Source organism: Taudactylus pleione, unplaced genomic scaffold, assembly GCF_031769625.1.
Source record: "Taudactylus pleione unplaced genomic scaffold, aTauple2 ptg000066l, whole genome shotgun sequence".
NCBI lineage: Eukaryota > Metazoa > Chordata > Amphibia > Anura > Myobatrachidae > Taudactylus > Taudactylus pleione.
This window is the reverse complement of record NW_028284468.1, coordinates 35,407,347-35,434,127: the sequence shown is the minus strand read 5'-3', so window position 1 is coordinate 35,434,127 and position 26,781 is coordinate 35,407,347. Positions and strand designations below refer to the sequence as shown.

Genomic DNA, 26,781 nt, shown 5'->3' with positions numbered 1-26,781 from the left:
CTGGAGCGCCAACAAATGATCCAGGACCACGAGCATGCCTACTACATGGCCCCTCAAGCTCTGCAATCCTGCAAACAGGTCTTGGTTCCGCCTCTGGTCCTCTGTGGGTTATAAAAATGTGTGGATTACTAAAATGACACCTTAATTTATATGTTACCAACCAACTTAAAAATCAGACTATACTTAAAAAAAAAAGAGAAAAAAAAAAACAACAACAAAGTAATGCCAAACGCAAAGATTGACTAAAAAAATGTAAAAAAAAAACAAAAAAAAAATCCACCAAAAATAGGGAGAACTACCGTATATACTCGAGTATAAGTCGACCCGAATATAAGCCGAGGTACCTAATTTTACCACGAAAAACTGGGAAAACTTATTGACTCGAGTATAAGCCTAGGGTGTGAAATGCAGCAGCTACTGGTAGTAATCCCCCCCCTGGTACTGTCCCCAGTAGTAATCCCCCCTGGTAGTGCCCCCAGTAGTAATATCCCCCCCTGGTAGTGCCCCCAGTAGTAATACCCCCCCTGGTAGTGCCCCAGTAGCAATATCCCCCCCTGGTAGTGCCCCCTGTATTAATCCCCCCCTGGTAGTGCCCCCAGTAGCAATATCCCCCCCTGGTAGTGCGCCCAGTATTAACCCCCCTGGTAGTGCCCCCAGTAGCAACATCCCCCCCTGGTAGTGCTCCCAGTATTAATCCCCCCCCCTGGTAGTGCCCCCAGTAGCAATATCCCCCCCTGGTAGTGCCCCCAGTATTAACCCCCCCTGGTAGTGCCCCCAGTAGCAACATCCCCCCTGGTAGTGCCCCCAGTATTCCCCCCCTCCCTGGTAGTGCCCCCAGTAGCAACATCCCCCCCTGGTAGTTCCCCCATTATTAATCCCCCCCCTCTGCTAGTGCCCCCAGTAGCGATATACCCCCCCTGGTAGTACCCCCCGGTAGTAGCCCCCCCAGTAGAAAGAAACGTAAAAAAAAAAAAAAAACACTTACCTGTAACCCCGCTCCTGGGCTCCTCCGCTACAGGCTCCTCCGCCGCTTTGCATAATGGGAGAGACGTCGTCATGACGACGTCTCTCCCATTACCCACTGCGGGAGCAGGAAGATGGCTCCCGCAGTGGGAGCAGCAGTAGCCGCTGAGAGTCTGACAGACTCTCAGCGGTTGCTGATTATACCAAACACATAGCTGCCGGCTCCGGCGGCTGTGTGTTTGGCAGTATGTAGTGCTGACCGAACTCCGTCCGGTCAGCGCTACACACGCGGTGCAGGCTGTGTCACAGTGACACAGTCTGCACCGCGGCCCGCATGGTACGCTACTCAGCAGCGTACCATGCGGGCATGACTCGAGTATAAGCCGAGGGGGTGCTTTTTCAGCACAAAAAATGTGCTGAAAAACTCGGCTTATACTCGAGTATATACGGTACACAAAAATACTACATTTGTTGGTACCGTAAACAAGAAAGACACAAGTATGAGTGTTTGGACATGTGTCATATGTGTAAGGGGAAAACATCCTAGACATTGTTTCACAAAGATATATATCCAAAACATTAGAAATACTTAACAAATTTGAAATGCACAGGCAAAAGGACATCAACCAAAAACAAAATTATGCAAAAGAAACCATAGTTTAAAAGGGAAACATACCGGTCATAATGATGACTAGGCCTGGAGCCCCGACATCGTCCTCCTCAGAGGTGGGCCAGTGGTGGTCGAATGGAGGAGGGGTTATTTGGCTCGAAGTTGTGGGTGAGGAAAAGAGAGGAGGGTGATGAAAAGAGAGGGGAGGTGGAGGGGAGGGTGAATTTTGAGGGATGGGAATGTGATGAGAGGGAGGGGCATCATGGTCTGCCAGGTCTGGGGTGGAGGGGGAATTTGGGGAAGGTTGGGGAGAGGAGGTTTGGGTGGGAGTGGGGGATAGGGGACGAGCCCGACGTCGTAGACTGCGCTCAGCCCCTAAATGATGGATAAAAATTAATATTATTAAATATTTTATTTTGGAATTTAAAAATCTACACACCCAAAAAAAAAAAAAAGCTATACGGAAAACATGCACACGCAGGTATGTCCTAAATAAAGAAACAGGGCTATACGGAAAACATGCACACGCAGGTATGTCCTAAATAAAGAAACAGGGCTATACGGAAAACATGCACACGCAGGTATGCTTACATTTAAAATGTTAAAAAAAAACCCCACTTACTTTCAACAATTTGCTGACGCAAATTGGCCAAAAGGCGTGGGGATCTGCGGCGTAGATCAGACCATCGCCTTTCGAGCTGGCCGATATTGTGGCGGTAGCCCAATGTACGCAGCCGGCGCCGCACCTCCGCATAGGCTTTCCGCTTGCGGAGGTTAGTGATGGGGGCCGGATGTTCGGTTATTCTCCGGTCCATCACATCTGTGAGGACCAGGAGTTCGCGGCGACAAAATGCTGCAGCTCTCATGATGGCAATGATTTTTTCCACACAAAACAGTTTTAATAAAGGTCCCAGAAAAAATTTGATTGGCTAATGTACTTTGAAAATTAACAGAAAGCATTCTATTGGTTATTGTATGAGTCATGTGACCTACACCCTCACAAATATGTGAGTTATGATAGGCTTGATGCAGTGACATGCGTAAGCTAATTAAAATATTATTAATAAAGCTGAAAAATCTGCATATAAACAAACGCAAAACAATAGTAGCATTCAAACAAACTGGAACATTTGAAAAACCATCCCCTTGGTACAAACGTACGTATTCTGCGGAAGGAATGACACACACGAACAAAAATAAAGTTTATTGACATTGTAAAAAAAAACAGAATGCAAAGATGTGAATACCAATTAAGCTAATTATTATACTGATTGCTATTAATCGATTCAAGTATGTTTGCAGAATGAAATAGCAGGCAAACGATAAATGACAGGCCCACTTCCGGATTTGACTTGTGCGAGCGTTCCCTGCATCCAAAGAGGAGACGGACAGTCGCTATTCTGAACGTTCGCTAGCTAGAGGAGGGGTTTTGAGACTATTGGTCCGGAAGATTAGCTGCGAGCGAACATACGAGCGAGCGCTTGATTTTAAATTTTTTCACTCGTACGCTGAACGAACGAACGGCCACTTGCGTCCGGGTCTGAATCAGGCCCTTTATTCGCAATTAGTATATCGTTCTACCAATTGTGTTACATCAAAAGTACTTGTGGGAAGAGAGGTTAGGGAAGGAATGAGATTTGACTAAAGCTGAATAGGATTCAATGTGAGGATCAGATTGATCCTAGGTCAAGTTTCGCACTTATTATACCTACCAAGCCTTAGGGTCATAATTCACCTTCAAGGGAAAATATGTAAATAAGTTGCTAACAGTATAGTGGAAAGGGACTTGCACTAATTAACAGCTCCACTAGTAATTATTAATCTCATGGAGACAAAAATAACAGTTTAGTCAGGATCAGGATCCTTTACATCTACTAGAACATCTGTCGGACTTAACTTTAAAAAAGAGCTACAGTAACTAAGGGACATTATCCAATGGACTATGAACTGCAGTTATTTGGGATTAATAGCAAAGAGTCTTGTATGTAATTTCAACTATAATCTTTTATGCAGAATATGACTATAAATTAGAATATACATCCAGTTGTGGTTTGGCAATCAGATAGTCATTAATCATTAATCTAAAGTGTTGTAACCAATTTATTACAACTGTAACTTTGTGTGCATTTCTAAGTATTGATGTATGTAAATATAAATATTGAATCTGGAGTAGAGCGCCTAACATGCTTATATACCCTTATATTTGTGTATTTCCAATCATGACTTCAAAATACCAAGTGCTAAGTGTATACATAAAATTCGTAATTACTAAATACCTCCAAATCACTTAATATTCGTAATAATATTAGAAAATTAATAAAAAATGTATAAAATTATAAAAGTGCAATTCACAGTGTGTATAAAAGATCTCATATATATTTATAATTCATACATACACTAGTATGTGTTTCACCAAAAATTAATAAGTATGTGCAAGAAAGGTAATAAATTGTATAGAAAAATATTACAAAAATGTATTCAGAACAACAGAACTATCCCCATATATATGGGATAGTATGCATAAAATCCACAAAGAAATACGCATGTATAAGTTCAAAAACTTTTTTGGGACAGTACATAAAAACACCAAATAAAATAAGGTAAAAATGGCTTATCTAATCATAACAAATGGTAAGTTCATGAAAGGTGAAGAATAGGAGCCAATGCGTTTCTTCAAGAAGTCCAAGGAACGGATGAAACGCATTGAAGGCTCCTATTCTTCACCTTTCATGAACTTACCATTTGTTATGATCAGATAAGCCATTTTTTACCCTTATTTTATTTGATGTTTTAATGTACTTTCCAAAAAAGTGGCCCTGGAAAAAACGTAGAAAATGGCCCTATGTGCTCGCGCCAAAGATAGGCGGTCGTAAAAGTGGGTGTGATCTTGTGGGAAGGTGTGGCCTAATATGAAATGCCATGCCCGAAAGCCACTCCTCCCATTTTCATCATGCTGATGGGCATGGCCACAGTCCCTCTCTCCAGTGAATAAGTACAGCAAGCATGTGAATGAGTATTTTATTACCTATATGATTTATCTGCAACGGGGAACCTCTGAAGAAATTGCAGTATCTTGAGTCGGTACTCGCTATTAATGCCGGAGATTACATGGTCTGGAAGCCGCCTGCTTGCGTAGCAATAAAACCAATGTCATCATCATGCAACAAATGTTCAACCAGATAATACATAGTAACAAGTTTTGGGGCAGGACAAAATGTGAGGTTTATATTAATAAAATATATTTGCTCATTTGGTACCATATGCATCAATAATATGGTTGCATTATAATTGTTGTCTTCTTGAAGATTACTGTCTTTTTTTCTACTAGTACCAGTGGTCCTATCGCCCTATTTGTGCGTCTCCAGGACTGTCGCCTTGGTGTGTCTCCAGTTCATCCCCCCCTGCGCCTCTCCAGCGCCATCCTTCCATGCCTCTCCAGTGCCATCCTCCTGTGTCTCCCCAATGACATCATCATGCGTCTCCCCCACAGACAGATCATCTCCCCATAGCACAGATTAGCCCCCTCCACCACAGGCGGATTTCCTGCTTGGCAATAAAGGCACCCGCCTTGGGCCCGGCGGGTCCTAGGGGGCCCGTGGCCAGGGCTTTATGCAGGTCTTTTCGGGCGGATCATGAACTCCGCTGTAAATGACAACGTGCGTGCCTCGCTGGCTGGCTTAATACTCCGGCAGCTGCGCTGACAGCCTGTCGAGTTGCCTCCAGGGGAGCATGCTAATCTCTGTACTGTGTTGTACCTGTGACGTCATGACGCAAGAGCGTATGACATCACATGCACGGAGAGAGGAACCGGGACCAGCCGCGAAGGATGAGCAACAAGGTGAGACGCGGAAGGCTGCTGTTACATAATGTATAGGAGATGGGGGCTGGTACTATATGTGGGAAGGGGGAGGGGAGGCTGGGTGGTGCTGGTCAACCTAGCTGTTATTAAATACTATATAGAAGACAAGCAAATTATATATATGATATATGGGGGCCTGCTCCTATATGTCGGGGGGGGGGGTAAGCGTGGCACCCATCCCTTTGTACTTATTGTTACACCCAGGGGCCAAGGCCATTAGTGACCGTTGCCTGCTACAATCAGTGAGGGACACACACACACTGATATATAAGGTGATCACTAATGGCCCTGGGTGTAACAACAAGTATTTAGGGATGGGTGCCACTGTATGCTACAAACAGCACGGCCAGCTCGAGGGCAGTTCTTGTGGAGCGGCCGAACACAGATGCAGTGCGGCTGCCGGGACATATCTGGCAGCCCGTTGCTACGCCAAGGCCTCCATGTCCTCCAGAATCCGCGACCACATTGCAGGTATCATGGCTGAGCCTGCCATTATACAAATTCCTGTCCTGGGCAACCTTAGACTCTTCTGTCATAGGTCACACTGCCCCACGCTATCCTGCCTGCGCACACAGTGAAGATACAGCCAGTGACTTATTACTGAAGCTGCTGCTGCATGCCGGTGCCACGGTGGGCTGAAGGCAAGTGAGGGCTTCACTCGCCACAGGATTATATTCCCCCTCTATGTCCACGCAGATGGCAGGGAATGACGTTGGACAGTAACTGATGATGTCAGGGTACATCTACGGAAGGGGTTCTATCCACAACCGGCAAGTGAGGGACAGGATGGCTAGTCACTGATCATATGGGTCACTATGGACCTCCTCCTGCAACATTCCCTTTCTGGGAGGGGTGGGGGGCAAAGAATTAATATATGTTTTTTTTTCCTGTGGAGGCAATAAATTAATGTATGTTTAATATTCCCGTGTGTGCAATGAATTAATGTATGTTTTATATTTTTTCCTGTGAGGCAGTGAATTTATGTATGTTTTATTTTGTTCTGTGGGGGCAGTGAATTAATGTAAGTTTTATTTTTTTTTCCTGTGGGGACGATTAATTTTTCCTTTGGCGGGCAAGGTATGTTTGTTTTGTTTCTCTTTGCGGACAGTGTGTGCTTGTTTTTCAACCTTTGGTGGACAATGTGTGTATTTTTTTCCTGTGGCAGACAGTGTGTGTGTTTTTTTTCCCTGTGGTGGACAATGTGTGTGTGTTTTTATCCCTTTGGCGGACAATGTGTGTGTTTTTATCCCTTTGGCGGACAATGTGTGTTTTTTTTTTTCCTATGCCGGACAGTGTGTGCTTGTTTTTTTTCCTTTTGGTGGACAATGTGTGTGATTTTTTCCTGTGGCAGACAATGTGTATGTTTTTTTTTCCTGTGGTAGACAATGTGTGTGTTTTTTTTCCTGTTGCGGACAATGTATGTGTTTTTTTTTTTTCCTATGCCGGACAATGTGTTTTTTTTTTCCTATGCCGGACAATGTGTGCTTTTTTTTTCCTGTGGCAGACAATGTGTGTGTATTTTTTTCCTGTGGTGGACAATGTGTGTGTGTTTTTTCCTGTGGCGGACAATGTGTGTTTTTTTTTCCTGTGGCAGACAATGTGTGTGTTTTTTTCCTGTGGCAAACAATGTATGTGTTTTTTTCCTGTGGCGGATAATGCGTGTTTTTTATTCCTGTGTCGGAAAATATATGTGTTTTTTTCCTGTGGCAGACAATGTATGTTTTTTTTTTTCTATGCAGGACAGTGTGTGCTTGTGTTTTTTTCTGTGGCAGACAATGTGTGTTTTTTTTTCCTGTGGCAGACAATGGACCTCATTCAGAGTCGGTCGTAAGCAGCCGCTCGGTCGTACGCCTAACGACCGAGAAACTGAAAAAGGAAGCAATCGCACGGCCGGTCGGTCGCAACCAAAGTGACGCCCATACGTGAACAATGCACCTCCTCTAGCTAGCGAGTGATAGCAGCTAGCGATCGAGTCAATCGTTGTCAGTCGCTGTATGTTAATTTTCTTCTGATGTTTGCGGCCGCTTGTGTTGTACTGTTCAAATGTCATTTAGTTCATGCTGATGTTTTACCGGGTTTAAAAAAGATTTTAAACCCGGATTTTGGAATAATAATGTTGTGTTGTTGTGAAATGCATGTTAAAATTAATGAAAAACCGCATAGAATAAGCCATCCCCATGAAATATATTTATTCTTATTATTTGCAACAGCAGTGTTATTAGCAACAACAAACGATTATTAGCTGCTTGCATTGTGTGGCTCAAAATAGAAACATCAATCCTAACATCAATAACATTCGATAGCATCGATTGTACTCTGGGGCTTGCTCAAGCTGTACGATCAGCCAGGCCTCTAACCTGCTTGCAGAGTGATGTTTTATTACTTCCGTCCTTCTATGTCGGTCGTAGCAGGTAAATTATGTACGCCCCTAAAACTCCCTCAAAATGCTGAGGAACGCCTACGTTTTCAGACCACCACCCCCATCAACACCCACAAATGGCCTTTCATGTCAATCAACTCTTGGAAGCCACTTCCTGCTCGTAAGCCGTACGATCTACAGCATTTTGGACCGCAAAGCCTCGTACGCACATGCGCACAACTTATCGTGCGCATGCGTGGTTTGGAAACATCGGATGCGTACGACCGAGTGGCCGCTTACGACCGACTCTGAATGAGGTCCAATGTGTGTATTTATTTCCTGTGGCAGACAATGTGTGTATTTTTTTCCTGCGGCAGACAATGTGTGTGGTTTCTTTTCTGAGACAGACAATGGGGTATATTTACTAAGGTGCAGTTTTAGAAGTGGTTTTGTTGCCCATAGCAACCAATCAGATTCTAGCTATTACCTTCTAGAAGGTGCTAGATAATTGTTAAGTAGAAACTGATTGGTTGCTATGGGCAACAAAACCACTTCTAAAAACCCGCACCTTAGTAAATATACCCCAATGTGTTTTTTTTTCTGAGGCAGACAATGTGTTTTTTTTTCTGAGGCAGACAATGGACTGCCCTGACAATCATTGAGGGGGGGGCACTGATATATAGAGCGGTCACTAATGGCCCTGGGTGTAACAATAAGTATTAAGGGATGGGTGTCACTGCCTGCTACAATCTGCCTGCTACAATCAGTGAGGAGGACTCACTGATCTAAAATGTGGTAACTGAGTGGTATAATAATGGAAATTAGATGGATATGGTGCAATCAGTGTAGGTGGGACAGTAATATATTAGTCAGTGAGTGGGGGGTAGAGTATAATAGTAATTAGGGGGGATGGGGGCCTGGTACAATCAATGAAGGTACAGTAATATAATACAGTCATAGAGTGAGGGTGTAATAATGGGAATTAGAGGGTAGGGACATGGTGCAATCTGTGAAGGGAGAAAATATATGGACTTCGTAGAAATAGAGATAACAATGGTAAGTTCTTACCATATCTCATATTTTCTACATCAGGGTCCATAGGGTATCCACAGGATACCTTGGGGATGTCCCAAAGCAGTATCCTTTAATGGTGGGGACGCTCCTGTGCTGAAAGGAGAATCCGCCGCCCGAAGGAAGCATCCTGAGAGGCAAAGGTGTCAAATGCATAATACCTCACAAAAGTATGGACAGAAGACCACGTGGCTGCCTTGCAAAGCTGAACCGCTGAGGCACCACACCGAGCTGCCCACGAAGGACCCACAGACTTAGTGGAGTGAGCCCTAACAGAGGATGTAGGAACATTAAGGCCTTCATGAATATAAGCTTCAGAAATTGCCATGCGAATCCATCCTGACAAAGTTTGCTTAGTGGCAGGCCAACCCTTCTTTCGGAAGCCATAGAGGACAAACAAGGAGTCTGACTTCCTAAAAGAATTGATGCGATCAACATAAATCCTTAGAGCCCGCACCACTTCCAAGGTGGCCTCACCAACCGTATGGTCTGGTGAATTAAAGGCCGGCAAAATGATTTCCTCGTTGATGTGGAAACTAGATACCACCTTCGGAAGGAAACTAGGGTGAGTGCGAAGCACCGCCCTGTTCCTATGAAAGATGAGAAAGGGAGGCCGACATGAGAGAGCCCCCAATTCTGAGACCCTTCTGGCCGAAGCAATGACCAGAAGTAATACAGTCTTAGCTTTAAGCCATTCCAAATCCACTGAGCCCAGAGGTTCAAATGGGGGTCCTCGGAGAGCCCTCAGGACCACAGCCACATCCCAAGAAGCCACTGGTGGAACAAAGGGAGGCTGAATACGAAGTACACCTTGCATAAAGGTGTGGACATCAGGAAGAGTAGCAATCGTACGCTGAAACCACACTGACAGGGCAGAAACCTGCACCTTCAGAGAAGCAAGGCGAAGACCGTGATCGAAGCCCGCCTGTAGGAAAGCCAACACCCTGGATATCCTGAACACCTGAGGATCATAGCCTCTAGGGCGACACCACTCAAAGAAAGTATGCCATATTTGATGGTAAATTCTTGCAGACGTAGGCTTCCGAGCTCTTAGCATGGTGTTAACTACAGAGCTGGAAAAACCCCTGGATCTTAAGAGGGCTGTCTCAACAGCCATGCCGTAAAAGACAGATGACTCAGGTCCGGGTAATGACAAGGACCCTGTGACAACAGGTACGGACATAGAGGCAACAGCATCGGAGTGTCTACGGAGAGACTCTGAAGATCTGAGTACCAGTGACGTCTGGGCCACGCTGGAGCTACCAACAGGAGCGTGCCGCCTTCTTGCTTGAATTTGTGGATCACTCGAGGAAGAAGGGAGAACGGAGGGAAGAGGTACACAAACTGGAAGGTCCACTGGACCGACAGAGCATCTACCAGAGGAGCCTCTGCATCTCTTGTTCTTGACCCATACACAGGCAGTTTGTTGTTGTGTCGGGAGGACATGAGGTCTATCTCTGGAAGGCCCCACTTGTCCACCAGGAGTTGAAACACCTCCTGTTGAAGAGACCATTCTCCTGGATGCACATCCTGTTGGCTGAGAAAGTCCGCTTCTCAGTGGAGGACTCCTGGGATGAACACCGCCGAGATTGCAGGGAGATTGCGCTCCGCCCAAGTCAGGATGCGGGACACCTCTGCCAGCGCTGCCCGACTTCGGGTTCCTCCTTGGCGGTTTATGTAGGCCACCGTGGTGGCGTTGTCCAATTGTACCTGCACGGGTTTTCCGTGGAGAACATGTTTTGCTTGCTGGAGAGCATTGAATACCGTGCAAAGTTCCAAGAGGTTTATTGGAAGCACAGCTTCTGCCGGGGTCCACCTGCCCTGGAACAACTGTGGATCCGTGACTGCTCCCCAGCCTCGGAGACTGGCGTCCGTCGTCAAAAGGACCCAGGTTGCCACCTAAAAGGAACAGAAGAGTCCCTTGTTCAGGTGAGTCGTTTGCAACCACCAGGCCAGAGACAGATGAACCTCCGGAGAAAGTACCATGGTTTGCGTCTTTAGCCGATGAGGCAACCCATTCCATCTGGTGACGATCAACTGCTGCAGAGGTCTGGAGTGAAACTGGGCATATTCCACCATGTCGAAGAGCGACACCATGGAGCCCAGTAACCTCATCTTGTCCTCTGTCACAAAGATCCTCTGTTGTTGAGAGTCCAACAAGGCCCCGAGATGGAGCATTCTCTGCGAAGGAACCAGGGTGGATTTCTTCCAGTTTATTAACCAGCCGTGATTCTCCAATATTGAGATTGTCAGTTGCAGATGAAGCTGGAGGACCATTGGAGACCCCTCTAACAACAGAAGGTCATCCAGATAAGGCAACCAGCGGGCCCCCTGCATCTGCAGGTGGGCTGCCATGACTTTGGTAAAGACACGAGGTGCTGTTGCCAGACCGAAGGGCAGTGCCTGGAACTGAAAATGTTTGTCGAGCACTGCAAACTTCAGGAATTGCTGATGCGTTAAGACAACGGGGACATGCAGGTAAGCGTCCTGAATGTCCAACGACACCATGAAATCCCCAGGCTCCATCACCAGTATAATGGAACGCAGGGTCTCCATCCTGAACCGAGGCACCCTCAAGGACTTGTTGAGGGATTTGAAGTTGAGGATGGGTCGGTAAGACCCACTGAGTTTCTGCACCAGAAAAAGATTGGGATAGAAACCCATGCCCCTCTGGGAGAACGGAACAGGCACTATAACTCCAGCCTGGAGCATAGAGTGCAACACTTTCTGTAGTTCCAGGGCTTTGTTCTGATCCGACAGAAGGCCTGTGGTGAAAAACCTGCTGGGGGGGCCTGCGCCGGAAGGAGAGGGCATACCCCCGAGAGACCACCTCGTGTACCCAAGTGTCCTTGGTAGTCAGACACCAACACTGGGCGAACCGAAGACGGCCTCCCACCCTGGGATCCCCCAAAGGGAGGCCCGGTCTGTCAGGCCGAAGGCTTATTGTCCGACTTGGGGGTGGGGCGTCTGTACACCAAGCCCGTTTCTTGGGCTTGGTAGACTTTTTGGGCCCGGCCTGTTTAGGAAAAGACTATACTTTGGACCTACCATGGGCCCTGTAGGGCCGAAAGGACGAAGTACAGACCCTGACGGGACTGTAGCCGATGGCAGACATGCAGACTTAGCTGCTGCCAGAGTGGCCACTATCTTGTCCACATCAGGGCCAAACAGGACCTGTCCATTAAAAGGCAAGCATGCCAAGCCCTTCTTGGAATCTGCGTCTGCTTTCCAAGAGCGCAACAATAGGGTGCGACGAGCGGCCACAGCTGCCTAGGAGATTTTAGAGGTGAGGAGACCGATATCTAAGGCTGCCTCATTAATATAAGTGGCTGAGTCTCTGAGATTGCCCACTAACTCCGCCTGCTCCGCAGAAGAGTCAGAATCCAGAGACGCCTCCAAACTATCGGCCCAGTGCTCCATGGCTGTGGGCACCAAGCCCACGGCCATAGCCAGTCTGGACGCCCCTCCAGCAAGGGAATAAATGGACTTAAGGCATATTTCAACCTTGCGATCCGTAGCATCCTTTGAGGAGGACATGGAGGGCATGGGCAATGTAGCACACCTCACTATGCGTGTTTCATGAGAATCCACTTGTGGAGGAGATTCCCATTTAGAGAATTGCCCGCAAAGGGGTATGCAAAAGCCAAACGTTTTTGAGGCTGGTACCATTTACACAGATTTTTCCACGCCTCCTCTAAATGATCCACTAGCTGACCAGGTAGAGGAAATACAGTGGCATCACCCTTAATATCCTTAAAGAAAGCGTATTTGGCTTTGGCCACGGGGGGATTGTCATCCTCAATAACGAAGGCCGCACGGACTGCATGTATAAGGTCAGGTATATAGACCTTAGACTCTGTCTCTTTAGTACGGAAGGGCTCCTGATCAGAAAGGTCAAAAATCTCACCGTCATCAGATGACACATCATCTTCATCATACTGAGCAGTCTGAGACGCTAAAGGCCACTTATGCGGCTAGCTGGCCCACAAGGGTTGTAAATACCTTAGCAAGACAAGCCCAGGGTGGCTCCTGCACAGGCGCAGTAACAGAAATTGGGCGTGATATACGATAACTCACCCTACATAACCCCTCAGCGTTACCATCACCTTCCGCTAATGGTACATTACATGTGGTACACTTTAGCTGAAGAAGAGGAAAATCACGTTCACTCTCAGACATGATGAGTGTAACGGAATGTATGTGACACACCTCACAGACATATACTTGTATAGTGAGGCAAGAAACACCCTGCAACACCGCACCGCAAGGGCTTTAGCAGAGGAAGAATAGGGATAGTAAAATGGCTGACAGTCAGAAGTGAAAGTACAGGCAGCAACGCTAGCAGTAAGTCACATACAATACAGAAATAAATCCCTGCACTATCAGCGCTGAGATCAACTACACAGACCAGAGCCTGGTAGGAAACAGCGCTGCATACACTGACCTTAATCGAAGGAGAGGTATGCGGGGGGACCCGGACCACGATGTCACAGTCTTCAGCGTCCAGCAGCGTTTGCCAAGTCTCATGAAGATGGCCGTCGAGGAGCATAGAGGAGGTGGGTCCGGGGGAGGAGCGCTCACACACGCAGCCAGACCGCAATCAAGAGGCAGTGTGCAGCGAGGGAGGCGCCGGCTGTATACAGGGAAGACGCGCCCCCCTGGCATGCAATTAACCCCCAGGATGCCGGACTTTGCCGTGGCCCACTGTCCCCGGGGTATAGTGAAAGCGCAGGTTAATACCTGGCTCCACGCTGCAGCCAGTCCCCAGGGAGCCCCCTGCCTGGGGACTTAGGACTGTGTTGCTCGGCAGGTAAGCTCCGCGGGACCCCGCCGCTTACCTGTCCCCTTGGATCCGGCCACAGTCCAGGCATCCGGGGTCACCTCTAGCTGTGACCCCGGAAACCCACCAGCATCCCCAGATCGTTACCGGCGTTCTGGTCCGGCGGGGTGGAGGAGCGACAGCATAGACGTCAGTACTGACTGTCTATGCTGTGCAGCTCATTTTGTGCAGCCACAGCTGCCTTGAAGAACTTCAGGGGCCATAACAGCCCCCCTCTGTTACAAGTGCTCCGACTCCGAGCCGGGCACCTACGAAACTGATTTGCCTTGGCTCGGGGGCGGGGTATAGGAGGGGGACCCCAGTGCATCCTGGGAGGCTGAAAACTTAACTTAACTTAACCCGATGTCTGATGTCATCGCCTACACCCCAAGGTATCCTGTGGAACCTTATGGACCCTGATGTAGAAAGTAATATAATAGAGTCTGTGAGTGAGGGGTTTAATAATGAGAAGGCATGCAGTCAAGCGCGGAACGATAACCTAATGTAGGCGGGCTGCAAACCCTAGCTAAGTACAGTAAATAATCAATTTGCATGAAGCCTGGCTCTGATGAGCTGTGAATCTTATAGTGTAGCCTGGTCTATATTTATGAGAAATACAAATGTGACTCATTGGTGTTTTATCATTACTATTTTGGAAAGAGCAAACTCAATAGGATAGCTATGGACCAGGGCTCTTTAAAGGTGGCTCTTTTTACATACATTGATTGTACTTTCTATTATATCAGGCGTTAAAAGTTTAAATAAATTATTTTGTTTTATATTTGCATTGTGTTTTTATGTGGCTTTTTAATGTTTGCAATATTTATAATCTTTAAAGCTTTAAAAAGTTGTATATATGGAGGATACACAACAAATAATGTAAGGGGTATTAATCAGGAATGAAAATATAGTGCTATGGATTTTTTGAGAAAGGGGGGCCCCAAACTGGTATATTGCCTGGGACCCCAAGAGGTCTAAACCCAGCTCTGCCCTCCACCACAGATCATGGCACAGAATAGCCCCCTCCCCACACACAGATCATCTTCCCTTAGAATAGAATAGCCCCCTCTCCCACACACAGATCATCTTCCTTTAGCACAGAATAGCCCCCCTCCCCACAGGCAGATCATCATCTCCCCCTAGTACAGAAGATCCCCCTCCTCCTCGAACAGATTATCATCTCCCATTAGCACAAAATAGCCCCCTCCCCATAGACTGATCACCTCCTCTTAGTACAGAATAACCCCCCTCCCTCTCAGACTGACAGATCACACAGGTCTGCGATGAAAAAGCTTTTTTACCAAGTTTATGTGATATTTATAGATTTTTGGCTTCTGAACACGAAAATTACTTTCTATTTTGCATATCACATCACGTTTTTCTGCAAAACGTGTATTTATGAATGTCATTTTTTGATATTTTTGAAAGTAATTAATGTATTCTGCCTACATTTATTATAAAACATGGTCTTAAATGAATTCAGAAGGTAGTATAGAACGTAGCAATTCAGTTCTCGTCATAAAACTCCCTCCCGCCCAGTGCCAGATTAAGGTCCACATGATCCTGGAGCTGAAATTTACAAAGGGCCCATACTGTCTAAAGGAACATTGCACACACACAACAACTATAACTACAAGGTGAGCTGGCGAAGGTGGAACCAAATACAACAGATGCAACACAGTTTTGCCCTGTGCCGGCTAATTTTAACCCCTGCCTACCACCACATACACACACACAGTACATATATAGTACACACCACTCATACAGTACACGTGATTTCAAAATTTTTAGTCAAGGATCCAAACTAAAGGTACATTTTTGAATTCCCATATTGAGCATTTCCCGAATAATCTGGGAGACTACAGTGAAGAACAGGGTGAGCGGTTCCACTAAGACGTTAAAGATGTAGAAAGATACCAGGGTCGTTGGGACGTCAGCATGATGGCTGACTACTGCTGGATTATACACAGAGACTACACAGAAAAAGCTTATAAGCGAAAGCGACAAAATGAAGTTTGAAGACAAAAAAACAAGATATTAATGATTTTTTCATTAATTATGGTTTTGTTTCTATTATTGTTTGATTTTATTGTTGTTTTATTATGTAATTAAGACAAAAACACAGTGATATCATCTACACCTCTTCGTATTTCACAATATGTCAAAAACAATTAAACTTCTTGTTCTTTCTTAAAAATGTATGTAACCCCCTTATAGGTAAATGTGATGTGGTAATTTTTTTAAATGTACTATTTCTTGATGTACAGTACACAGGAGTATAATTAAGAATATAAAAGTATTATTAAAAAAGATTTCAATACCTTACATTTTGCAGACCTGTGTCATCATTCCCATCCCCGAGACAGATCTCCATCTCCCGACCCTAGCTATCAGCCAGTCTTTAAAAAAAAAAGAATAGGCTCTGCAAGCACCATGTCTCCACTCCTTCCTCTATAGTTGAACTATAACCCTTCCTGATTTTCCCAGGCAGCCAGCCCTGATTGTCTCTTCTCCACTCTGGGCCTGATTCAGAGCTGGACGCTCTGACAGAGCGCTCGCTCTGAATCAGGGCCGGCCTTCTGTTTTTTTAGAGTGGCCTCCTGGCCGCTCGCATAGCTGTGGATGACTACCCACAGCTATAGCGAGCGGCCAGGAAGATGGTCGCGATGGTCAAGACCATCGTGACCATGGGCTTGCGACGAGACTCTTGTGTTAGGGTCTCGTTGCCGCAAGCCCCAGAGAGCTTTCGGCTCTAACAGAGCCGAAAGCTCTCCCACTGACATCACTTGTAACAGAATCCAGGCCATACAGAACATGACACTGCCGCAGAACCAGCAGCAAATTCATACCTTCTTGGGAATGTGTGGATACTGTAGAATGTGGATCCCAGGTTTTTCTATTTTGGCCTTGCCTTGACAGGACTTAGGCCCTGATTCAGAGCCGGACGCTCTGACAGAGCGCTCGCTCTGAATCAGGGCCGGCCCTCTTACTATTTGGAGCGGCCTCCTGGCCGCTGGCATAGCTGTGGGTGACCACCCACAGCTATAGCGAGCGGCCAAAATGATGGTCGCGATGGTCAAGACCATCGCGACCATCAGGCTTGCGACGAGACCCTGCGGTAGGGTCTCGCTGCCGCAAGCCCTGGAGTGCTTTTGGCTCTATCAGAGCCAAAAGCACTCCCACTGACATCACTAGTGATGTCAGTGGGGCCGGCCCCAGACGGTAGGCGTTCCATGGGAACGCCTCCGTCTGGGCAGCCACACTCCTGGCCCGCCCACCAAAGGGGGCATGCTGTCACTCAACATCGACAGCACGCCCCCTTTGGTACGAGACCCGGAGCGACGGTTTGCCCGTCGCTATTCGGGTCTTGCGCATGACGGAGCCGGCTCCGTTGTGCGCATGCGCACTGGGCCACCATCGACCCGATTGCGAGCACATAGCGCTCGCGAGCGGGTCTGAATCAGGCCCTCTGTCCCCTCCCCAGGCTGTGAAGTTAAGGTTTATCTTCACAGCCTGGGGAGGGGGACAGAGTGGAGAGGAGACAATCGGGGCTGGATGCCTGGGTTGGCAGGCAGCAGCTCATGGCAGCCCCCCTGTGACTTACCTGCCGCCGACCCGCTCTTCCTCCGAGGTGCTGGCATGTGACGCCGCACCCTTCCTGCTGGGTGGGGACTTAAAAGCGATAGAGGCGGGCTGCAGGCAGCTTTACTAGTTGTGACAGGCAGCCAGTGGGCTGCCTGTAATGCAAAATACACAGGGACAGCCAGGTGATGCAACTCGGGGGTCTGGGGCACAGATTACAAGCTGCCCCACAGACCAATTGGCCCACCAGGATTCTTCCCGCTTAAGATAACGGCCAATCCACACCTGCTTACACAGATGTTTGTACTATTTTTAAAATACCTAAAATTACCCTATTAGTATGTGCGCATGTACTGTGTGTGAAAACTCTTAATTGGACTTCCAACCAGGTGCTGTAATGGAGGTGTATTAAATAAAGACGGTGTGATTTATACTCACTGAGGAGCTCTATGATCAAATAAAACCTTTATGCAGGTATCTGAACAGTACTGTACATGATACAGCAACCATTTTAAATTAATTAAAATTATTTCTAAAATGCATTATATACGTACAGAAAATGTTTTGCATAGTATAACCATTCGTTTGGTGCTTACTGATGCTCTCACCTACAGTAAATGTTATATTTTAGTCACATGACAAAGTGTAGCACATAGTATGGAACTGGGGACACTATAGTGTGGAACTGTGGACACTACGATATGGCACTGTGGACACTACAGTCTGGCATAAGTATGAAACTGGAGGCACTACAGTGTGGCACTGGGGAGCACTACAGTGTGGCACATAGTGTGAAACTAGGAGCACTATGGTATGGCACGTACACCACTCAATACACCCCTCCCCCATATTTGTGTGTCTTCTCAGTATCCTTTGCCCACTTTCATTTATTTTTTCTAGTGTTCTCTCTATCCTCCCTCTCTCTATGGTGTGACTGTTGCCGCAGCTTTTATTTGTGCTTTACTTTTTTCCAGACTCTCTCTCTCCCCCCTGTATAGTGCATCAGTGTCTGTAGCCCACTTTCCCCTTTGTCATATATTTTCCAGTGTTTCTCTCTCTCTCTGATGTAGTGCGAAGAGGTAGTATAGTGATTTTTTACAATGTAGTGTAGCTTATAGGGGACCAGTAATTTAGTGTAGTGTATAAAGGGGTCAGTAATGTAGTGTAGCATATAGAGGGGTCGGTAATGTAGAGGGGTCAGTGATGTAGTGTAGGGTATAGAAGGATCAGTAATATAGTGAAGTGTAACGATTGGTCAGTGTAGTGTAGAGTATACAGGGGTCAGTAATGTAGTGGCGAGTATAGAGGAGTCAGTAATGTAGTGGCGGGTATGGAGGGATCAGTGATGTAGTGGCGGTTATAGAAGGGTCACTGATGCAGTGTAGGGTATAGAAAAGTCAGTAATGTAGTGGCGGGTATAGAAGGGAAAGTAATGTAGTGGCGGGTATAGAAGGGACAGTAATGTAGTGGCAGGTATAGAAGGGACAGTAATGTAGTGGCAGGTATAGAAGGGACAGTAATGTAGTGGCAGGTATAGAAGGGACAGTAATGTAGTGGCAGGTATAGAAGGGACAGTAATGTAGTGGCAGGTATAGAAGAGACAGTAATGTAATGTAGGGTACAGAGGGGTCAGTAAAAATGCTGATCCCAAGTACTTAGTATACTATCATTAAGATGCAACATGCAGGAAAAAATATGCAATATGGGTAAATATAGGCAAAAGTCAGAGGTCTGTTAATTTGTGTCACGCACACCATGCCTTGCACATGTATCATTAAGCTTAAACAAATGATGGGTACACACTAAGCGATGTGTACCTAGAACGTCATCGTCAACGACAAGTACATGCACACTTGCCGATGCTGGGTCCGACAGGGGGAGGGGGGGGGAGGTACGTGTCATGGCATTGTTAGCAACATACTCGTCAGCCCTGTAGTAGGGCCGACGGGGGATGTCACTAGCGACCCGCGGGAGATCATATATCGTGGGTGCACACTAGACGATGTACCCGATATGTCGCTCCGATTAGCGGGATTGGGCAACATATCATCTAGTGTGTACCCAGCTTAAGATATGTTTATTTTATTGTATGGGGGGAAGAGGGGAAAATACAATTTTCACCCTTGGCTCTGCTTGGTGTAGGACCGGCCATGTTTGGGAGCTGTGGACCCAGGAGACCCTGCAGCGGTAGAAAGGATACTGCAACATGTGATCTTGGGGCCTGTTGATTAGAGCCACAACAGACTTAGGCCCTCATTCAGAGCCGCTCGTAAGCGGTCGCTCGCTCGTTCTGACCGATGTTCGCACATCTGCGCATGCGTACGGATTTTAATACGCATGCGCGAACCAGTCAGTGCGGCCGAAAATCGTTTTTTCGCTATATAGCGAATGCCTGCTATTTTGAGTGACAGAGGGAGGCGTATGTGGGTGGTAACAGGGGAAGGTGCTTGAAAACGGGGGTGTGGAATTAGATCGCAGGCGTTCTTAAAGGTCAAAACGGGCGTTTTAAGGGAGTGCATAATTAATACAGCAGCGTCATTGACCACGTCACTTGGTTTTTTTTTACTCCGAACTGCTCGCAAAATGGCGGTTGAAAAAACCAGCCACAAGAATAGCGAGCAGTTCACACGCTGTTCGATGTACTCGATTAATCTAATAAATAGCGGACATGACGTAGGATGCGAGCGGCCAGGGGGCGTATTTTTCAAAATTACAACCGCAAGCTTTGCTCGCTCGTTCAGACTTAGAGGCGTGAACAGACCGCAATTAGCGAACGGTTCATTTGAATAGCCACCCCTTGTTTTAGAACGAACGACCGCAAATAGCGAGCGGCTCTGAATCAGGCCCTTATTTTGGGAGATTTTAACACCACCTACAGAGCAAATAGACAATCAAAATCAATGTATTATAATCCACAGGTCTCCTTATTTGGTTCCATGATGACAATAATTGATGGAAACTCATATGCAAGGAGGCAGCGATGTCAGCAGCTACTATCGGCTGTGCTCCTAGCTGCATTACAGCTGTCAGGATGTGCTATAAGCAGTTTCACTGCAGACATGCTGTGCCATTAGCAATATTACTGCACATGACAAATGCCTGCTCCTCATTGGCCACTAATTCTATACCTTGCCAGGGGTAGGGTACGATTAGTTGACAGTTATCATGTCGACATTCATCATGTCTACATGGATGATATGTCAACATGATGAACAGTCGACAAATAGTCCAGAGTGGTCTAGCTGTCCTTACCTTGCCCTGGTGGCTGCAGCGGCTCCAGCGTCTTCTTTCAGGTCCCGGTGATCAAGTGAGGATCAGTTCCGGCAGCGATGTCTCTGTAGCGGTATCACGTTGAGTATATTCCTCACTATCCCTTAAACGTCCCACTAATCCTCTCTAGTGCCTAACCCCCCTCCCCACAGTCTATCCCTAAGCTCCCCCTGCAGTTGAACCCTATTACTCTTGCCAGAGCCTAACTCAGGTGTTGACATTTGCACCATGTCGATATTCAAATTCTTCTGACCGTATACCCTTGCCTGCTCTCACAGGTATCCATGCTGGTGATAGTTCCTGGATCCTGTGACTCAAGTTCTGATCTTGTGTGGGTTTTTTTTGGATTCTCTGTTGTGACCTTCTGCCTGCCTGACCTGTCTATTCACCTCAGCTGGTTTATGGACCTTCCTTATCTAAAGCCTGCCCCAAACTCAGCCTGAAACTGCTCCCTTATTACATGTGTAATTTGGTACGATACTTCCTAGCTATTCCTGACCTCAGCTGTGCTACTACCTTGCTGCGACAAGCCTACACTGCCTGAGCTTAAATCCTGGCGGAATCAGAGGTCCTGTGAACAGGATTCCCTCTATGGGAAAGTGCTCTTGAACACACAGGGCCGTATTAAGAGAGGAGGGGGCCGTGTGCAGTCTCTTTTCAGGCTGCCTCCTCTCTAGCCGGCAGCGCAAGGGAGAAAATGCTGGTGCTGTGCCAGAGTCTACTGCACATGCGCAGGTCACCAAGATGCGACAATGCTGCATTTATACTCACAGCATCTCTAGAAGGGATGTAGTTATGAGACCAGTGGACACGATGCCGCCGGTCTAAATCCCGATGGGGGGAAGCCCGACAAGGGACTTAAGAAATACCAACGTCCATCTTAATCCCAACGACGAAATACAGAAGGACGCCAGCCCGAACGAGGCAAGTCCCGGGCTCTTTAGCATTCTAACTCTCCCCTCTCCCCCCCCTAACCCTTCCTTGGTGGTATCTAACCCTAAAACTCCCGGGGTGGTGCCTAACCATAAGTCCCCCCCGGGGGTGCCTAAACTTAACCCCCTCTACCCACACCCTAAAACTAGCCCTCCCGGGGGGCTGCCTATACCTAACCCCCCCCGTTCTACAATATGTGCTGCTGGTGGACACCTTGAAAGAACAATTTCAGCTCCCTCAATACAAACATTTGAGTTGTAGGATTTCTCCAGCAGCCTCTGTCCGGCTCTGCAAACTGATATTGTGGGGAATATTCAATTAGCCACAGGATAAATGACCTGCGCTGCTCGGGGAAACCCCATGCGGTAAACCAGGGGTTAACATGCAGAATCAATGGGTTTTCCCAGTGCATTAACAAACCTCCCAAATGTCCCGCTCAGGGACTGTCCCGACGTCCTAGCTGCGGGCTGCAGTGTCCTGCTAGGGGAGGAGTTGGTGGAAATCACTTCATCTCTTCATTGTGTAGGGAGAGCCTGAGGGCAGCTCAGCATCTCTAACAGTGTAATGCTCGCCACCAGAGTGATGAAAACAGGGGCGTGCTGCAAGGCCACACCCCTTTACAGAATGAAACCCGCCACCCTTTAATGCGGAGATCCGAATTATGAAATTAAGAATGTTGGAAGGTATGTGTTAGCCCCCCACGGGTGCCTTTTCGGAACACGGGCAGTAAACCCTGCTGATTGAATCTCCTAGCGCTGGTAATTAGCCACAGGGTTTATAATTTAATTCCTCGCTATGCTCATATCTAGTGTCAGAAAGCTCAGATGTGGCGGGGATGTCCTTCTCAGAGACAGCTGTTATTGCTATTGCTAGTACATACAAGGGAAATTTTTGTTAAAAATTAAGTCAGTCGCCGCGACTATTAATAAATAGGCCCCCCATGTCCGCACAGGATACAACAAAACCTAAATTTACTCAAGAAGTTTATCATTATGATTTGTGTAATGCATTATTGCTATTAGGCATGCATAAATTATTCTTATCTTTGTACTATTTTGTGTTTTGTCTTTGCCAGTATGAGGGGTGTACTGTATGAGGCTTATAGTTATAAGCAGAGATGAGCGGGCCCGGTTCTCAGAGAACCGAGTCCACCTGAACTTCGGGGATCCAAGACACAGCTCAGATCTCCCAGCCCACCCCGGATCCCTATTCAAGGCAAAACCTTGAGATCCCGCTGTCGGATCTCCAGGTTTAGCCTCTAGCGGCCATTTTCAGAGTCCCATTGAATTCAATGGGCTTACTGGTGATTGGCTGAGAGAACTGTCTGTAAGTCTACGGGCAAGCCAATAAGCGCTTGCCCGTAGACTTCAATGGGAACATGAAAAGGAAGGAAGATACCGCCCATCCCCCGGTACTGACAATGCTGCCAGCACCCCCACACTGCCTACACCACCAGCACTTCCACACTGCTGACACCGCCAGCAACCCGCACTGAGGACACCCTGCACAGAGGACACTGCCAGTACGGGGTGTACTGAGGACACCATCAGCACCTCCAAACTGCCGGCACGCACACAATGAGGACACAACCGACACCGCCAGCACCTCCGCACTGCTGACACCACCAGCAACCCCGCACGGAGGACACCGCCGGCAGCCTGCACTGGAGAGCACTGCCAGCACCCCGCTCTGCCAACACAGCCAGTACTCTGCACTAAGGGCACTGCCAGCATCCCCACACTGCCGCCCCCCGTACTGAGGACACAGTCAGCACCCCGACACTCCCACATTAAGGAAATCGCCGACACCCCTGTAATGCTGACACCACCAGCCAGCACCCCCATTCTGCCGACACCCCCGCACTTAGGACACTGTCTACACTGCCAACACCACTGTCACAGTAAGTACACTATTGGTGCATCCAACCCACACTGTATCCGACCTGCACTGTATCCAACTCACACTGTATATTGCACTGTATCCAATCCACACTGTATCCCGCACTGTATCCAACCCGCAATCTATCTGACCCACAATGTATCCGACCCACATTGTAACCGACTCATACTGTACCAAACCCGCACTGTATCCAACCCACACTGTATACCGCACTTTATCCGGCCTGCTCTGTATCCAACCAACACTGTATCTGACCTTCACTGTAAACTGCACTGTATTCGACCCATACTGTAACCGACTCACTGTATCCAACCTACACTATATCCCATACTATATCCGGCCTGCACTGTTTCTGACCCGTAGGTACGGAACTGCTCAACAAAAGACTGTTTGATCGTGGCTTTACATGGGCACAAAGTGCCAGTCATCAGTGGCCCAGCACCCCCAGAAGAGAAATACAGATTGGACACTGAAAAATAGGCATATGCTGGGGGCATGTGCACTTGTGTAGGGGGCATTCATGTCTGCTGTTGCTATTTACAGATGGTTTAGGGATTTTATTGTTCGCTGCTTGTTAACTACGACTACTTGTTTTAAGCAAGGATATTCCTGCCACGATTTTTTGTAAATTTCTGTGTTGTAGTTTTCTATTGAGCGTACTTCTGAGTTAAGGTGCGTATCCACTAAAAGACATAGAAACGACAGCAGGATTACGACATTATAATCGTGCTGTCGTTTCTATGTCTGTGATGTGCCTACACTGAACGTTCTCTCGTTCAGTAAAACGCACATCAATCATCCCCGAACATGGGCAACCTGACGACCGTCGTCAGGTTGACCGCCATGTTCGGGCGATGATAGATGTTAAAAACGACCAGCGGGCGCGCTCCTCGCTGGTAGTTTTTAACATTTAACTGCCCGATTTGCAGGCGGTTACTGAACGATTGCACGATTACGATGTCGTAATCGTGCTATCGCTCAGTTTAATTGCCTAGTGGATACGCAGCATTAGTTTGATTGGTTATTGCTATTCCATTACCAGGGGTGTATCTAGTGATCCGAGCGCCCCTGGCAAACTAATGGACTGGCGTCCCCCTCCCCCCATAATTTCTGAATTACACTATACATTAAATAAGTACTTAAAATGATTCCCCTGCTACCCCCCTATGCAGTTCCCCCAGTAGTAGTACCCCCTATGCAGAGCCCCCAGTAATGGCCACCCCCCATACAGTGCTCCAAGTAGTAGTCCCCCCTTTGCAGTGCCCCCAGTAGTAGTGCCCCTATACAGTGCCCCCAGTAGCGGCCACCCCCCAATACGGTGCCCCCAGTAGTAATCCCCCCTATGCTGCATTGCCCCCAGTAGTAGTCCCTCCTAGACAGTGCCCCCAGTAGTAATCCCCCTATGCTGCATTGCCACCAGTAGTAGTCCCTCCTAGACAGTGCCCCCAGTAGTAATCCTCCTGTGCTGCATTGCCCCCAGTAATAGTCCCCCCTATACAGTACCCCCAGTAGTAGTCCCCCTATACAGTGCCCCCAGTAGTAATCCCCCCTATGCTGCATTGCCCCCAGTAGTAGTCCCCCCTATACAGTGCCCCAGTAGTAGTCCCCCTATGCTGCATTGCCCCTAGTAGTTCCCCCTATACAGTGCCCTTAGTAGTCGTCCTCCTATACAGTGCCCCCCCATAAAGTGCCCCCAGTAGCGGCCACCACCCCCCATAAAGTGCCCCCAGTAGCAGCCACCAGCTATACAGTGCCCCCTAGTAGCCCCCTCCGTGCCAGGCTTACACACACAGATGATAAAGAACAAAAAACAACTTACCTGAATCCCCACTCCTGACGTGACCGCCGCTGTCTGCTTCTCCCGGCCCGCTCTGCAGTGCACTATGGGAGAGACATCATTACATCTCTCCCATCACCCGCTGCGGGGGGGAGCCGGAAGGCAAAGATCATAAGTGAGCTCCAGCCGGCTCCCTCCGTGGACGCAGCAGCCAATGAGAGTCTGCCTGACTCTCATTGGATGGCTGCTATAACAAACACACTGTGTAGGGCAGATCACTCTCACTGCGGTCTGCTCTATACTTGTGGGGCTCGGGGGACTAGCGGTGGGTGCAGCGGCGGCTATGGGCCCCTACACCACCACTAGTTCCGCCCCTAGGGTAGTCCACCCCTTGGCTGCTGGTGGCACTGCCAGATGGCGTCCCCCTTTGGCTGGCACCCCTGGTGAGTGCCATCCTGGCCAATGGGTAGATACGTCCCTGTGCTTTAATAATTTGCAAACCATTTGTAAACAGAAATAACTGCCCTGTGTTTGTGTCACTGCGCAGTTGGTTACTTAGTTTAGCCAGCCAGCCTTTGGCCTATGTTGGTGAACAATATTGTGAGATGGTCAAAATTGACTGGAAATTAATGTTATTGAGGACTAATAATACTGTAGGAACAAAAAAAGGCCACAACTATGTGATTTTAGCTGTTTTTATGATTTGTAAGAAAAATACTGAGCCAAAACCAAAACACACAAGGGTAGTTTTGGCAAAACCAAATCCAGATCCAAAACACAGATACCGATCCAAAACCAAAGCACGGATGTAATCGCATATCTGTTATAAGCTTTTATGCAGTAAGAGGTGATGTAGAGGCCAGTCTAGGTACTGTTTAATTTTAACCAAACATCGCGTTACCTAATGCTTTTACCTCTCCCCTCTCCTGTTACTGACCGCTGTAACGTGGGTCGCCTCATGGTTCCGGCTGACTACCCACTCCCGCCCTGCCCCCACTGGCATTGCTGTGGTAGATGCAGAGTGCAGACTCCTTTCCTTGGAGCGCTGTACGGAGAGGGTCGGTGGCGCCTACAGGGGTGGATGATGATGATGCTGTCAGTCCGGTGCGCGCTGCTCGCTCCCGCGGTCAGAGAGCCTGAGGACTCGGAGTATTACTAGTTGAGTGTGAAGCTTCCGCTGTGTGAGCCCCTTCTGCGAACTTATATGCCCTCCTGACTAGGGCAACAGCCCGAAGGACGTTGTTATAACCTGTGTGCAGCACTTGTAGTAAGTTTTTAACTTGTTTTTCTCTGGTTTACTTTATAGATCCATATGTAAATCCTGTGTAGTTGGGCAGGGGCATAGGAGTTGCTCTCTACCTCTGCTGCTGGGCGTAGCAAAGTGATAAGATAGCAAGTCCAACTCTTGAGTACTTTCGGTGTAGATGTATATAGAATAGTTGTATGTGTGCATGGATCTGATCATACAAGTAGCATGCAGAAATCTGGAATTTAATTTGCTGCACAACTGCTTCCCAACTTCCTATATTAAGTTCCTTTGTTATCTTATATTTATTGTTTTCCCACTCGTCAGCTGATCTTACATCTAACTGTGACAGTGGCCTGGGGAGCTGTGTGACAGTGGCCTGGGGAGCTGTGT

The 26,781-nt window shown here is 47.6% G+C and overlaps 1 protein-coding gene and 1 long non-coding RNA gene across 3 annotated transcripts in view; one reads left to right on the top strand and one right to left on the bottom strand.

The window, feature by feature from the left end:
• LOC148534584 (uncharacterized) lies at positions 1–26,254 on the bottom strand. Its single transcript, XR_015877652.1, has 3 exons — positions 26,057–26,254; positions 1,640–1,948; positions 1–101 (listed from the first exon to the last, which is right to left on the bottom strand). It is a non-coding gene; the product is annotated as an uncharacterized LOC148534584 (long non-coding RNA).
• LITAF (lipopolysaccharide induced TNF factor) overlaps positions 26,124–26,781 on the top strand; it is a 58,116-nt gene continuing 57,458 nt past the window's right edge. The window contains exon 1 of one of the 2 annotated variants that reach the window (XM_088466928.1): positions 26,124–26,409. The gene's annotated coding sequence lies outside the window, so the exon portion shown is untranslated. The remainder of the gene's footprint in view (positions 26,410–26,781) is intronic. The other variant, XM_088466927.1, reaches the window with a different exon arrangement.